The sequence below is a fragment of the Macrotis lagotis genome, chromosome 1 (genome assembly GCF_037893015.1).
Source record: "Macrotis lagotis isolate mMagLag1 chromosome 1, bilby.v1.9.chrom.fasta, whole genome shotgun sequence".
Classification (NCBI taxonomy): Eukaryota; Metazoa; Chordata; class Mammalia; order Peramelemorphia; family Peramelidae; genus Macrotis; species Macrotis lagotis.
The window spans coordinates 664,289,480-664,303,344 of record NC_133658.1 but is presented as its reverse complement, the minus strand read 5'-3'; the positions used below and the strand labels follow the sequence as shown (position 1 = coordinate 664,303,344).

Genomic DNA, 13,865 nt, shown 5'->3' with positions numbered 1-13,865 from the left:
GCTCAGGAAGCACCCCCAAAAAACAAGCTTAGGCTGGGAAAATGAACAAAGAAACAAGAGGAAGACCATTGAGAAATATTTTGCAAATGAGCCCAAGAAGGATCAAAATACTCAGTCTGAAGATGAGGAAGCACACACTCCTGCATCTAAAGACTCCAAGAAAAACAGAAATTGGGCTCAGGCTATGATAGAGCTCAAAAAAGACTTTGAAAATCAAATGAGGGAGTTAGAAGGAAAAACTGGGAAAAGAAAGGAGAGAGATGCAGGAAAAAACATGAAAATGAAGTCAGCAGCTTAGTCAAGGAAATCCAAAAAAATGCTGAAAAAAATAGCATGCTAAAAAACAGCTTAGGTCAAGTGGATAAAACAGTTCAAAAAGTTATTGAGGAGAAGAATGCTTTAAAAAGCAAAATTGGCCAGATGGAAAAAGAGATAAGAAAACTCTCTGAGGAGAATAAATCCTTCAGACAAAGAATGGAATTCAGGGAAATTGATGAATTTACCAGAAATCAGGAATCAATACTTCAAAACCAAAAAAATGAAAAATTAGAAGAAAATGTGAAATATCTCATTGAAAAAACAACTGAAATGGAAAACAGACTTAGGAAAGATAATTTGAAAATTATTGGAATACCTGAAAGTCATGATCAGGAAAAGAGCCTTGACATCATTTTCAAAGAATTACTACAGGAAAATTGCCCTGATATTCTAAAAGCAGAGGGCAAGATAGAAATGGAGAGAATCCACCGATCCCCCCAAGAAAGAGATCCCAAAAAACCAACCCCCAGGAATATTATAGCCAAGTTCCAGAACTCCCAAGTCAAAGAGAAAATATTACAAGCAGCCAGAAGGACACAGTTCAAATATCGTGGAGCTGCAGTCAGGATCACACAGGACTTAGCAGCAGCTACACTGGAAGCTCATAGGGCTTGGAATACAATATACCGGAAGGCAAAAGAGCTTAGAATGCAGCCAAGAATGAACTACCCAGCAAGGCTGAATGTCCTCTTCCAGGGAAAAAGATGGACTTTCAATGAACCAGGGGAATTTCAAAGGTTCCTTTTGGAATGGCCAGAGCTGAACAGAAGGTTTGATCATCAGATACAGGACTCAGGTGAAGCATGGAGATTGGAGGAGAGGGGGGAAATATGAGGGACTTAATGAGGATGAACTGCTTCTATAGAAAAATGATACTGATAATATTCATATGAACCATCTCAGTTAATAGAGCAGGTAGAGGGAGCTTTTATAGTTGAAGCACAGGAGAAAGCTGAATTTGAAGATAAAATATGGTGTAAAAATGGAGTCAATAAGGAAAAAAGGGAAATGGAATGGGAGAAAGAAAAAGGAGAGGGGGAATAGTCCAAGCTATTTCACATAATAAGATTTTTTTTTATTACAATGAGCTATTGCAATGATATGGAAGGGGGGAGGCAAGGCGGAATGAGGGAACCTTTGCTCTCATCAGAGGTGGCTAGGAGAGGAAACAGCAAATATACTCAATGGGGTAAAGACAACTGGAGTAAGAAGGAGGGGGGAGCAGGGGGAAGGGGTGGGGATGTGAATAAAGGAGGAGAGGATGGACCATGGGGGGGACATTGGTCAGATATAATACATTTTCTTTTTTTTACTTCTTGCAAGGGGCTGGGATTGGATGGCCTGTCCAGGACCATAGGGCCAGGTAGATTCTGGGCCTAAGGGGTGGTATGGGGACTCAGGGCTTCTTGGCCCCAGGACCAGTGATCTGTCAGCTGTGCCACTCAGCAACCCTACAGCAGAGTCAGAGTGAAAGGAGAGAGAAAATATAGTACATGGTAGTGGAGAAATAAGAAAGGAGGGAGTTGCGATCAGCAATGGCAACATTGGAAAAATATGGAAGTAACTTTTGTGATGGACTTATCATAAAGAATGTGATCCACTCACGACAGAGTTGATGGTGTTGGAACAAAGACTGAAACACATTTTTTGTTATTATTACTTGGGGGAGGGTGTAGGGCAAGTGGGGCTGGGTGGCCTGCCTGGGGCCACATAGGAGGGTGATCATTGGGTGACTGGGGCCGGATTTGGACCCAGGTGCTCCTGGCTCAAGGGCCAATGCTCTGTCTGCCACCCAGCCACCCCTACTATTATTACTATTTTATTTTACTTTGGGTCTTTTTTTTCCTTCTTCTTCTTTTTGGTTTTTGCAGGGTAGTGGGGATCGGGTGGCTTGTATGTCACATGGCTGGGTGGTTTACGAGGCTGGATATGGACTCGGGTGCTCATGGCTCCAGGGCTGGTGCTTCGTCCATTGCACCACCTGGTCATAGCTACAATTATTACTATTATTTTTTTAATTTTAATTTTTTTCTCCCCCCTTTAGTTTTTTGCCCAAGCAAGTCTATCTATATTCATGGGGGGAGGGGTATTTTGTTTACTTGTAAACAAGTATATTTTATTAATGTAAAGAAAAACATTTGTACAAAATGAGAATAAAAAATAAATTTTAAAAAAAGAGTCATCTGAGTCGGGGTGGCTAGGTGGCATAGTGGATAAAGCACCTGCCCTGGAGTCCAGAGTACTTGGATTCAGGTCAGGTCTCAGACACTTAATGATTACCTAGCTGTGTGGCCTTGGGCAAGCCACTTAACCTCGTTTGCCTTGCCAAAAAAAAAAAAAGTGAACAAAGAATCATGTGAGTCCAGTGACCAGATATGAATCTGGATGACTAGAGATGATTCTGGATGCAAGGCAATCAATGTCTGAAGTTGGAAGAAGTAAGTTCTTGGAGGGCAGGGATTATCTTGCCTTTATCTTCATAAATATTATACCTTGAATATTATGTGTCTAATAAATGTTTGTTGAATCTCGACTTTTAAATAAAATGTTAAGAGTTAAAAGAAAAAAAAGGGAAGTAGTAAACAGAATAACTGTGATAAAGCAAGAAGATAGGGGACCAGTTAAGCTTGTGTTCTGTTGATGTAAGAAGACTGAACATTCTTGTCCTATTGTGAGGTTCTCTTGGGTTAGCTCAGCAAATAGAATCATTGGTATCTATTTTTGGATTTTGGATTTTGGAATTGAATAAGACCTCAGATTCATCTGATTATATGCATGAGTAAAAAAAAAAAAAAAACTAAAGGCCAGAAAGTGTGACTTTGCCTAAGGACTCATTAGTAGAATATGGCAGAACTGAATTGTACTTTAAATGCTGTTCTTCTGACTCCAAGACAAATGCTCTTTTCACTACACTAGTTTCTATGATTACCTCTCTTATAAATTTGGATCTGTTTTTAACTTCTCTCCAGAATGATCCATCTATATAGAAATGAAGATAATCCCTGTTCTGAGAAACTCATACTCTTATTGATAAAGTTAACCTTTAAAAGAAAGTTCAGTTGCAGGAGGTTGGGAAAATCCAGAAATCTTAAGGGGACAATGGTTGGGGTGTATGACAAGGTCCAGCGATCATTCGGTCATATATGTAGTTAAGATGATTTTGCTTGGGAACTACAGGAACCATTGATGTGGTAAGGAGGATCTTAGGAGACCTTGGCAGCAGATAGTGTACCTTCATCTCCTCATCAGAAGGAATGGAGTTGCTGACTCATCCAAGCCTAGAATATAGTCAGTAAGCCAAGGTGAAAGGGGTCTGGCAAGGGGAGGCAGTGGGGACAGTTCCTATGTAGTAGTGGTTCTTTCTATTTCCTGGCCTTTTGGGCTTAATGCTAGAATGGTTAAAGGTGTCTCTGTAGTGTTGGCTCTTCCTACCACTAAGCTATGCCTTTCATGGGTAATAAAGATGACTAGGAAGATTATAATTGATTGCATTGTTCAAAAGTTGAGAAATCATCACTACCATTTGGGAGAGAGTATTGTACCTTGGAAAGAGGATTATCTCTTGAATCATATTAACCCCGACTTTAAATCTTGGCTAAAACATTCAGTTCCTGTGTGACCTTGGGCAAATTACATAAACCTCTTAGATTCATTTTCTTTAAGAAAGGAGGGCAGCTAAGTGGCTCAGTGGATAGAGCACCGACCATGTAATCAGGAGGACCTGAGTTCAAATTCTGCCTCAGATACTTAATAATTACCTAGCTGTTTGACCTTGGGTAAATCACATAACTCTATTACCTTGCAAAAACTAAAACAAACAAACAAAGAAAAACTATAAAAGGAAGGGGCCTGGATTAGAAGTCCTTCTAGTTCTGGACCTTTTACCCCAATGTTTCAGTTAAATTTTTTGACCAAGTAATCCCCAAATGCAGTTCTAGGTTGGACTGCATATTCTTCTTTGTTTTCCAAAGTTGCTTGAATGAATATTAATGAATGTTAAAAAATGTTTAAAATGTTAAAAAAAATGTTTAAAAAATGTTAAAAATGTTAAAAAATGTTAAAAAAAAATTAAAAAAAGAAAAGAAAATCACAGATGGGAAGAAACACAAAGACCTTAAAAAGAATATCTGACTGAGTCCTAGTGTTATATACTCTTTTATGGAAAAAAATCTTTAAACCAAAAGCATGATTTCTCTGTGATGATTCTTCTGTTCCCTAGGAATTGAGATTTATCTCGTATGTTTCTTACAGGCATGTAATCCTACCTTAAAAGAAACTCCAAATGTAGGAACTTGTCTTTCTCTCTATTCTATTATGCTCTCATGTGATTGATCTTGAATGTGCAACTTAATCTACACATGGTGCCCAGCTACACTGGAAAAGACTCAAAACAAATGCTTTCTCCAGAACCAACAATGGCTTTCAGTGAACTTCCTTGATTGGAATGGTGTGGTGGTGAAGAGGAGAAAGGGGAGGGTGCTGAGGAGAAAATGGCATTTCACAACTTTTAAATCTGTAAATTGTTGTTGTTTTCCAGAAAAGAATCTGAATAATCATAAGGATTTTTTGCACCCTGAAATTAAAAGCACGCATAAAATTAAAAGTTTAAAAACAGCAATTATATGCAACATATTTTTTTTATTTGTCTCCATTTTGTTTGAGAAACTGCTTAGTTAACATTTTCCATTTCCTTTGACCAAAAGAAGGACAACTATCGATGGTATTTCATTCACTTTCTTGAGCTCAATTATTTGAGTCACTAGAACTCAGCCAGATAATATCCTTTTTAGGGTCTTTGGGTTTCTTCCCATCTGTGATTTTCTTTTCTTTTTAAAATTTATTTATTTGATTCTTCCAATCATTTTTTTGCAAAGTATTTGGATTTTACAAATCCCCCCTCAAATAAGGCATTCTGATAGTCTTTACATCTGTTTCTGTGATATGCATATATACATGTGTATGTGTGTGTGTGTGTTTGTGTGTGTGTGTGAGATTTTCTTTTCTAGGACAGTTTCTAGTTCACTTGACCTTTCTGATGGTACCCAACAGAGAGTGCTGAAAATTGCCCTTATTCCATTCCTAGTAGTCCTCTCTTGGAAGTTAGTTATGAAACCTTTATTAATCACAAACTGTGTTAATAGTCATTGTTCTAAGCATTGCAGATTCAAAGAAAGGCAGTCACTGACTTTCAGGAGCTTACAGTGAAAATAACTGGCATTTGAATTAAGTAGGATAAGGAGAGGAATGATGAAGGCAGTCATTCTCCTCCCTTATATTCCTGAATAAATAGAGGAACACAGATTGACTTATAGGGATTTTAATTATCAGAACTTTGAGAATCAGAGACTCTACATTCAAAGGAACCTTCTAAGTCATCTGGTTCAGTGTCTTTCAGTACAACTTTAATTTTTCTAATATTTTTATCAGATTTTTTTTGTCTTCTGCTTGAATGGTACTGGGTAAAGGGACCTCACTTCTGAATAAGAAAGCATATTTCATTATTGGTCAACTAATTGTTAGAAAGTTTTTCCTTATGTTAAGACAAATTTAAGTCCCTTTGAAACCTCTTGCCATTGGCCATAGGCCGGGAGATAAAAGGAAAGAAGGGGGGAAAAAATGAAGGATTGATGAAAAATGGAAGGAAAGAATTAATTACCTAGAGTATGATGAAGACTGGGGCTACAAATTCAAAGCAAGCAAAGCCATGCCCTCAAAGAGCTTACATTCTAATAAGAGGACCCAATACTCACAGAATAGTTGTGAAAGGTCACAGTGAGGATGAATGAGACCCTAAGAAGTAGTATAGGGACAGTGTTAGAATTCATTGGGTCATAGATCCAGAACTGGAAGTTGTGGGAGATAGAAGAGCCTTGAGCAAAGACAGACAGACAATAGGGAGTGAAATGAAGGATAGCAAGACAGATGAAATAACCACCATCAAGGCAGCAGGAGCCCCAGGTTGGAATTTTGGGAGACAAAAGGTTGAAAACCTTCAGGGCCTGATTTCTTGTCCAGAAATATGACTTTTAATGGAGTTGTCAAGAAGATGATGGTACAGTAGGGAGCACAAAGCAGAATTGGTTAGCCTGCGCCTCTGCCACATGATTCTGTTTCACCTGATTGAAGGTGGCACCATGTTCCCTGACTCTCCTTTTTTTTCCCAAACTAAATTTTCTTATTTTCTTCAACCATGTCACATGTGACATTTTTTCCAGACCTTTTAACCATTTTCTCTCTTTTAAAAGTGCTGTGACATTTCAGTTTTCTTCATATAATCTAGCACCTAGAACTGAGTACCGTATGCCAGTTGTGGGACTGATTCAATGTAGATTGGGATGGAAATTAATAACTTGTGGAATCTGGACTCCATATGTCTATTAATGTATTCACAGATCATGTTCACTTTGAAAAAAATTAAATCAATTGCATCACCCTTCTCCAAAGGAGTTTAGGTCTAGATGCCCTGAACTTGGAGAGAAAAGATCTTTGTTTAGTCCTGGATCTGCCTCTTACTAGCTATATGATTTGGAGCAAATCAATTAAAACTCTTGATCCCTGACTTTTCTTTTCTGTAACATAAAGTATTGGATTATATCATTTCTAAAAATAAATAACATTACTTTTTTACCTTGTTCATTTTTTTAAAACCTTGCCTTTTAGTAGTTACAAATTTTTTTTTCTAAGGTCAAATGTTTAATAATCTGTTCTAGAAATATACTGAGAATTGATATTACACTTGCCATTACATTTTCTCAATAATTTCCCTTTTAACATGTTTGTACTTATAATTTTCCCAGAAGACACTTGGATTTGAATGTCACTACTGTTAGTATTAACTAAATATCAATGGATCATGCAAATGCTCTGGGGCAGCCAGGTGGTGTAGAATGTTGGCCTAGAAGTCAGGAATACCTGAGTTCAAATCCTGTCTTGGACACTTATTAGGTCTGTAGTCCTGAGTTTGTCACTTAGCTTCTCTCAGTCTGTTTCTTCATCTGTAAAATGGGAATTATAGTAACACCTACCTTGCATAATTATTATTAAGATCAAATGAGAAAATAAGAATTTGTAAAATGCTTTGCATACCTTAAAGTTCTATATAAATAAATGGTAGTTATTTTTATTATGTCTAGATATTTTATCTAGATATGTCTAGATATGCATTTTTCCGGATTTAAGGAATTAAGCACTTTTGAAATAAGCACAAAAGAAAAGGGTTCAAGTCCAACTTTTTCTCAGATAGTAGCAGTATGACCCTGAAATTGTTTATGTGGATAACTGCAGTTATCCCTTTCACATTGCTACTTTCCCTGTTGCAGTTTCCATGTATTGAGAATTAGCATAAGAAATTAAATGGGAATTTTGGGGTAGTTTTGTGGATGCTACAGATGACAAATGAAGGACATGGAAAAAGTTTATAAATTCCTAAATATGTAAATATATGTATAAAATTGTATAATATCAACCCAAAATTTAAAAGAAACACCCTATAAAAGAAAAAAAATCAGATTTCTTCTCTGATATGAAGGGAGGACCAAAAATATTTACATGGATTTTCTAGATCACAGGGGCACTGCACCCCTAACCCTGGCAATGTGGAAGGGATAACTATAAATACAATGATGCTTTGAAAAGAAATAGAGAAGTTGAGAGAAACCCCTGATTTGAGGGGGAGACTTTGAATTTCCTTTTGGATTTCTTGAATAATTTTTCATTCTCCCCCTCTGCTATCAACTAATATTATATGTTGGAATCAGTGGAATTATTTCTTCGTAACTAACCAAAATCATATGTTTTCTTGTCCAGAAACTACAACTAAAAAGTACCTTTATTTTTCCATTAGGCTTTGGCATTTTTTTGCTAGACCCATTTCATTCTAGATCCTAGTCTTCTGGTGCTATTATCTGTTATTATATTATTTTAAAAAGTAAACTGTACCAATTTTTAAGAAGTCATCAGAAAACTTTTTCTGTGACCATACTGTTTTTTCTAGCTGCTTTCCTGCTTTTTTCCTCTTGGGGATGATTCACAGTTTTAAAAAAGAGAATTTCAACTTTTAGCCCCTCCCATCCTTCTTTCATCTCTTTTCTTCACATTTCATCATGGGTTTTTGTATATCTTTCCTCTGGTTTTTATTTTATTTATTTTAAGGGGTGGGATGGGGTGGATGGAATCTTTTATACTGTTCTTCACTTAAATCAATTCCAAAATGACATGGTTACTGCTATACAGTGTTCTATTCACTTCTATGTCATATATTTGTTCTTCCTTGTTCCTTATTCTTAGATTGGTTAGATAAAAGCAATATAAAAAAAAAACTCACACTTTTTCTCTTTCTGCCTTCCCCTACCCCCAACACCAGGATCTCATTGGCTTCTACCTTGAATTATTTCTAATATTTTCACTAGGCCAGCATAATTATCTCTAATATATCAGGGAAACCTGTAACTTCAGGCAATAAGACAAAGATTAACATATATCTTGCATGTCATTGAAACAGTTTCCTTAGTTGAACTATAGTGGAGCCCTGTAGTGCTGTAGACTCTCAGTTAAATTGACCTTTTATACTGATCCTAGATCAAAACTGCTTGTCACTTTCATTTTGAATTAGTCATACTCACCCTAGCCTCTCCTAATCTTCCTTCATTGCTTTGGAATGTTAGTGAATTGGGCAACACTTTGAGTAGTTGCCACTGGCTCTCAGAACCCACCCACCTGCTTATCCTTTCTTACCTGTTTTCCTGTCCTTTCATTTTGCAGACAATAAAGTAGGGATTAGGGATTGCCCAAGAATGTTATATCACAGCTTTCTTTAAACAGTACTGTTAGAATCTAAAATATGTGTCCTATCAAAATAGAAATATACACAAAACAAGATTTGGGATTCAACTTTGGAGCATGAAAACATGAAAAAACTAAAGCGAAAGATCTAACAGGATGAATACTAAGTGTTTTTAGAGAAGAAATCCCCTTTCTAAGTTCGTTAAATTCCAGATTAAATGTGTCACAGACATTTTGCTTCCTTTGGAAATGGACTCTCACTTTTCTTTGGTACTTGTTCTTTTGAATGAGTTTCCATTCTAAGAATTTCCCTTCATGTAATTGATGCCAAACTGCAGTATCCTTATTTTTTTTAATTTTTTTTTAGTTTTTGCAAGGCAGTGGGGTTAAGTGGCTTGCCCAAGGCCATACAGCTAGGTAATTATTAAATGTCGGAGGCTGGTTTTGAACTCGGGTACTCCTGACTCCAGGGCCTGTGCTCTATCCACTGCGCCACCTAGCTGCCCCTATTTGTTTTTTAAGAAAGATTTTATTTATTTTGAATTTTATACTTTCCCCCCTAATCTTGCTTCCCTTCTCTCCCCCACCCCCCCTCACAGAAGGCAGTCTTGTTAGTCTTTACATTATTTTCATGGGGTGTGTGTGTGTGTGTGTGTGTGTGTGTGTGTGTGTGTATTTTGATCTAAGTTGAATGTGATGAGAGAGAAATCATATCCATAAGGAAGAAACATAAAGTATAAGAGATAGCAAAATTACATAATAAGATAACTTTTTTTAAAAAAAATTAAAGGTAACTGGTTTGTCTTTGGTTTTTGTTCAAACTCCACAATTCTTTCTCTGGATACAGATGGCATTCTCCATTGCAGATAGCCCAAAATTGTGCCTGATTGTTACATTGATGGAATGAGCAAGTCCATTAAGGTTGATCATCACCCCCATGTTGCTGTTAGGGTATACAGTGTTCTTCTGGTTCTGCTCATCTCACTCAGCAGCTATTTATGCAAATTCCTCCAGTTTTCCTTGAAATCTCATCCCTCCTGGTTTCTAATAGAACAATAGTGTTCCATCACATACATAAACCACCAAACTGCAGTATCTTTATTTTTTTTTTAAAAGATTTTATTTGGGTTTTGAGTTTTACAATTTTTCTCCCAATCTTACTCCCCGCCCCCCCGAAAGCAATCTGTTAGTCTTTTTTTTTGTTTCCATGTTGTACATTGATCCAAATTGAGTGTGTTGAAAGAGAAATCACATCCTTAAGGAAGAAACTAAAAGTATAAGAGATAACAAGATCAGACAATAAGATATCTGTTTGCTTTTTTCTAAATTAAAGGGAATAGTCCCTGAAATTTATTCAAACTCCACAGCTCTTTATCTGGATACAGATGGTATTCTCCATTGCAGATAGCCCCAAATTGTCCCTGGCTGTTGCACTGATGGAATGAGCGAATCCACCAAGATTGATCATCACACCCATGTTGCTGTTAGGGTGTACAGTGTTTTTCTGGTTCTGCTCATCTCACTCAGCATCAGTTCATGCAAATCCCTCCAGGCTTCCCTGAATTCCTGCCCCTCCTGGTTTCTAATAGAACAATAGTGTTCCAGGACATACATATACCATAGTTTGCTAAGCCATTCCCCAAATGAAGGACATCTACTTGATTTCCAATTCTTTACCACTACAAACAGGGCTGCTATGAATATTTTTGTACAAGTGCTGTTTTTGCCCTTTTTCATCATCTCTTCAGGGTATAAACCCAGTAGTGGTATTGATGGATCAAAGGGTATGCACATTTTTGTTGCCCTTTGGGCATAGTTCCAAATTTCTCTCCAGAAAGGTTGGATGAGTTCACAGCTCCACCAGCAGTGTAATAGTGTCCCAGATTTCCCACAACCCTTCCAACAATGATCATTATCCTTTCTGGTCATATTGACCAGTCTGAGAGGTGTGAGGTGGTACCTCAGAGAAGCTTTGATTTGCATTTCTCTAATAATTAATGATTTAGAGCAATTTTTCATATAGCTATGGATTGCTTTGTTCTCATCTTGTAAATTGCCTTTGCATATCCTTTGACTATTTGCCAATTGGGGAATGGCTTTTTGTTTTAAAAATATGACTCAATTCTCTGTATATTTTAGAAATGAGTCCTTTGTCAGAATCATTAGTTGTAAAGATTGTTTCCCAATTTACTACATTTCTTTTGATCTTGGTTACAGTGGCTTTATCTGTGCAAAAGTTTTTAATTTAATGTAATCAAAATCATCTAGTTTGTTTTTGGTGATGTTCTCCATCACTTCCTTAGTCATAAGCTGCTCTCCTTTCCATAGATCTGACAGGTAAACTAGTCCTTGATCTTCTAATTTGCTTTTAGTATTGTTAGTATTGTTTTAGTATCCATTTGGATCTTATCTTGGTATAGTGTGTGAGGTGATGGTCTAATATAAGTTTCTTCCATGCTAACTTCCAATTTTTCCAGCAGTTTTTATCAAAGAGAGACAAACTGCATTATCTTTAAACACATTCTTTACAATGAATCATGTACTTATATAGAAATCAACTTAGCACCGGAGAATGATTTAATGAATGTTTGCTGACTGACTTCCAATTTTCCATAGCATGAACTTGCAGAGACTCAAGCCTCTACATCATGGCAATATTCTTTCTCACACTCCTTCTGAAGGAATATTGAATAATTTATTCATATGTGAAAACTGATGCAAGATTTCCTTTCAGACTCAGATCTATGAGGCATAAATATGTGTGTGGATGTGTTTATGTGTATTTGTGTGTGTGTGTGTGTGTGTGTGTATATATAGATATAGATATAGATATAATTATGTATTTGAATGTATTGTATCCAAGAGCAAGCTCCTCAAGGACAGGAACTTTTTTTTTGACTTTAGGATTTCAATTGATTTACTAATCTGTTTTAGAATTTTACTGTGGGGCAGTGAGGTGGCACAGTGGATTGAATTCTTGACCCAAAGTTAGGAAGACTTATCTTTCTGAGTTCAAATCTGGCCTCTGATGCTTACCCCAGGCAAGTCACTATTTGCCTCATTTACCTTATCTGTAAAATAAACTGGAAAGGGAAATGGAGAACTACTCCAGTATCTTTGCCAAGAAAATCCTAAACGGGTCATAAAGAGTCAAATGTGACTGATCCAACTTTGTGTCTTAATAATGACATATGCTTAATGAGTGTTTATTGGATAGAGAGATCTCTTCTTCAACATAAAGCATTGTCTTCTCCTTTTTGCTTGGGTCATTTTCTGTAGATAGTCCAGATATCTGGAGAGAGTCTTGAAGTGTTTGTTCTAGACTTCTGCCTTATGCCCAAGTGTTTTTGGGCATTAATCTCAACAAATGTCCACCCCAAGTATAGATAATTTGTAAAGAATCATTTTGGGCAGAGAGAAAGAGAAGAAGGGAGGAGAGAAAGGGGAAGGAAGGCGGTTGGAAGGTGGGGAGAAACAGAGAGATGAGAATACAGCAGAATAAGGCTGACTAATTTTTTTGAAATTGAGAAAAAAATTGTTAATTATTAGGTTTACAGTCACTTATAGCTTCTAGGAACTCCATGTGGAACCTTCCAGATGAGTTCTACAGGCTGCCGGACTCCTTAAGATATTTTGGCTTCAAACCCTCAATAACTTGTGCTGCTCATTTTCAATGCTCCCCTTGCTCTGATGCCTTGAGTTTTCTGAAGCCCAAACATGCACTGGCATTGCACATAAGCTGAAAATAACCAAATTGGATGAAGAGTGAACAAGCTAAATGCCAAAAGAAAAAACAAGCTGCTTTGCTTCATTTTTTCTGAAAGGTCAGATCAGAGAGACAGGCTGTTGACCAAGAGGAAAGGACCTTTGTTCAAATCCTATCTATCACTGATGCATCTTTGCTGTGTAATCATGGTTGGGTCTTTTTAACTTGCTAAACTTCAGTTTCCCCCTCTGCAAAATGGGGATAGTAATACTTATAGTTATGACCTTTCAGAGTTGTTGTGAGGCTCAGATGAAAGAAAATGATTTCAAACGTGAAAGTGTTATATAAGGATCAGATGCTATTATTTCATCCCAAAATGTCTCTGAAGACCTTTAGCAAATGAATTTTTTGTCAGTCTTTATATCCTTAGGATCTCACATAGTATCTGGCATAATATATGTTCAAACAAAGATCAGAAAAGGTCAAAACTTTCTGTCTGAAACATTTTTATAATGCTTCAGTGTACTTAGAATTTGATCAGTTAAAACTTGGCCTGTTTTGATATCTTAGCAACTGAGATTCTCATCCTCACCCCTTCTGTCCCCAGTGTATTTTGTTGATGTGTGTGCATTTGCTCTCTTTCATGTGATACCTGTTTCTGTTCACCATGATTTTAACCCATTAAATAAGTTGAACAGTTTGCTAAAACTTGGAGGGGAATCCAGTTCCAAATGTTGATGCAATATTTCATCACAGAATGATATATTCAGTATATGCAATAAATCTCTTTTTTCCAGAAGAATGTGAAGGTTATAAACTATAAACTTCCACACTCTTGAAGATGAAAGCATAATTTTCCTCACTGCTGTGTAATATTTTCTTTTGCATCATCATATTCAAAATTATTTTTTTTAGGTTGTAAAGTATCACAAAGAAGTATGTAGTAGAAGTCTTTTCATTGGTGTGAGGAGACCCTGGGAGGAAGCGGTTTCTGCCAATGCAGATTGACAGTTGTTCTGTAATTTCAATAGCTGCCTAGAATTCTGAGAGTCTTGAACCC

At 36.8% G+C, this 13,865-nt stretch overlaps 1 protein-coding gene across 5 annotated transcripts in view; it reads left to right on the top strand.

The window, feature by feature from the left end:
• Window positions 1–13,865, top strand: part of MYO1B (myosin IB) — a 215,343-nt gene that overhangs the window by 101,042 nt on the left and 100,436 nt on the right. The window lies entirely within an intron of this gene.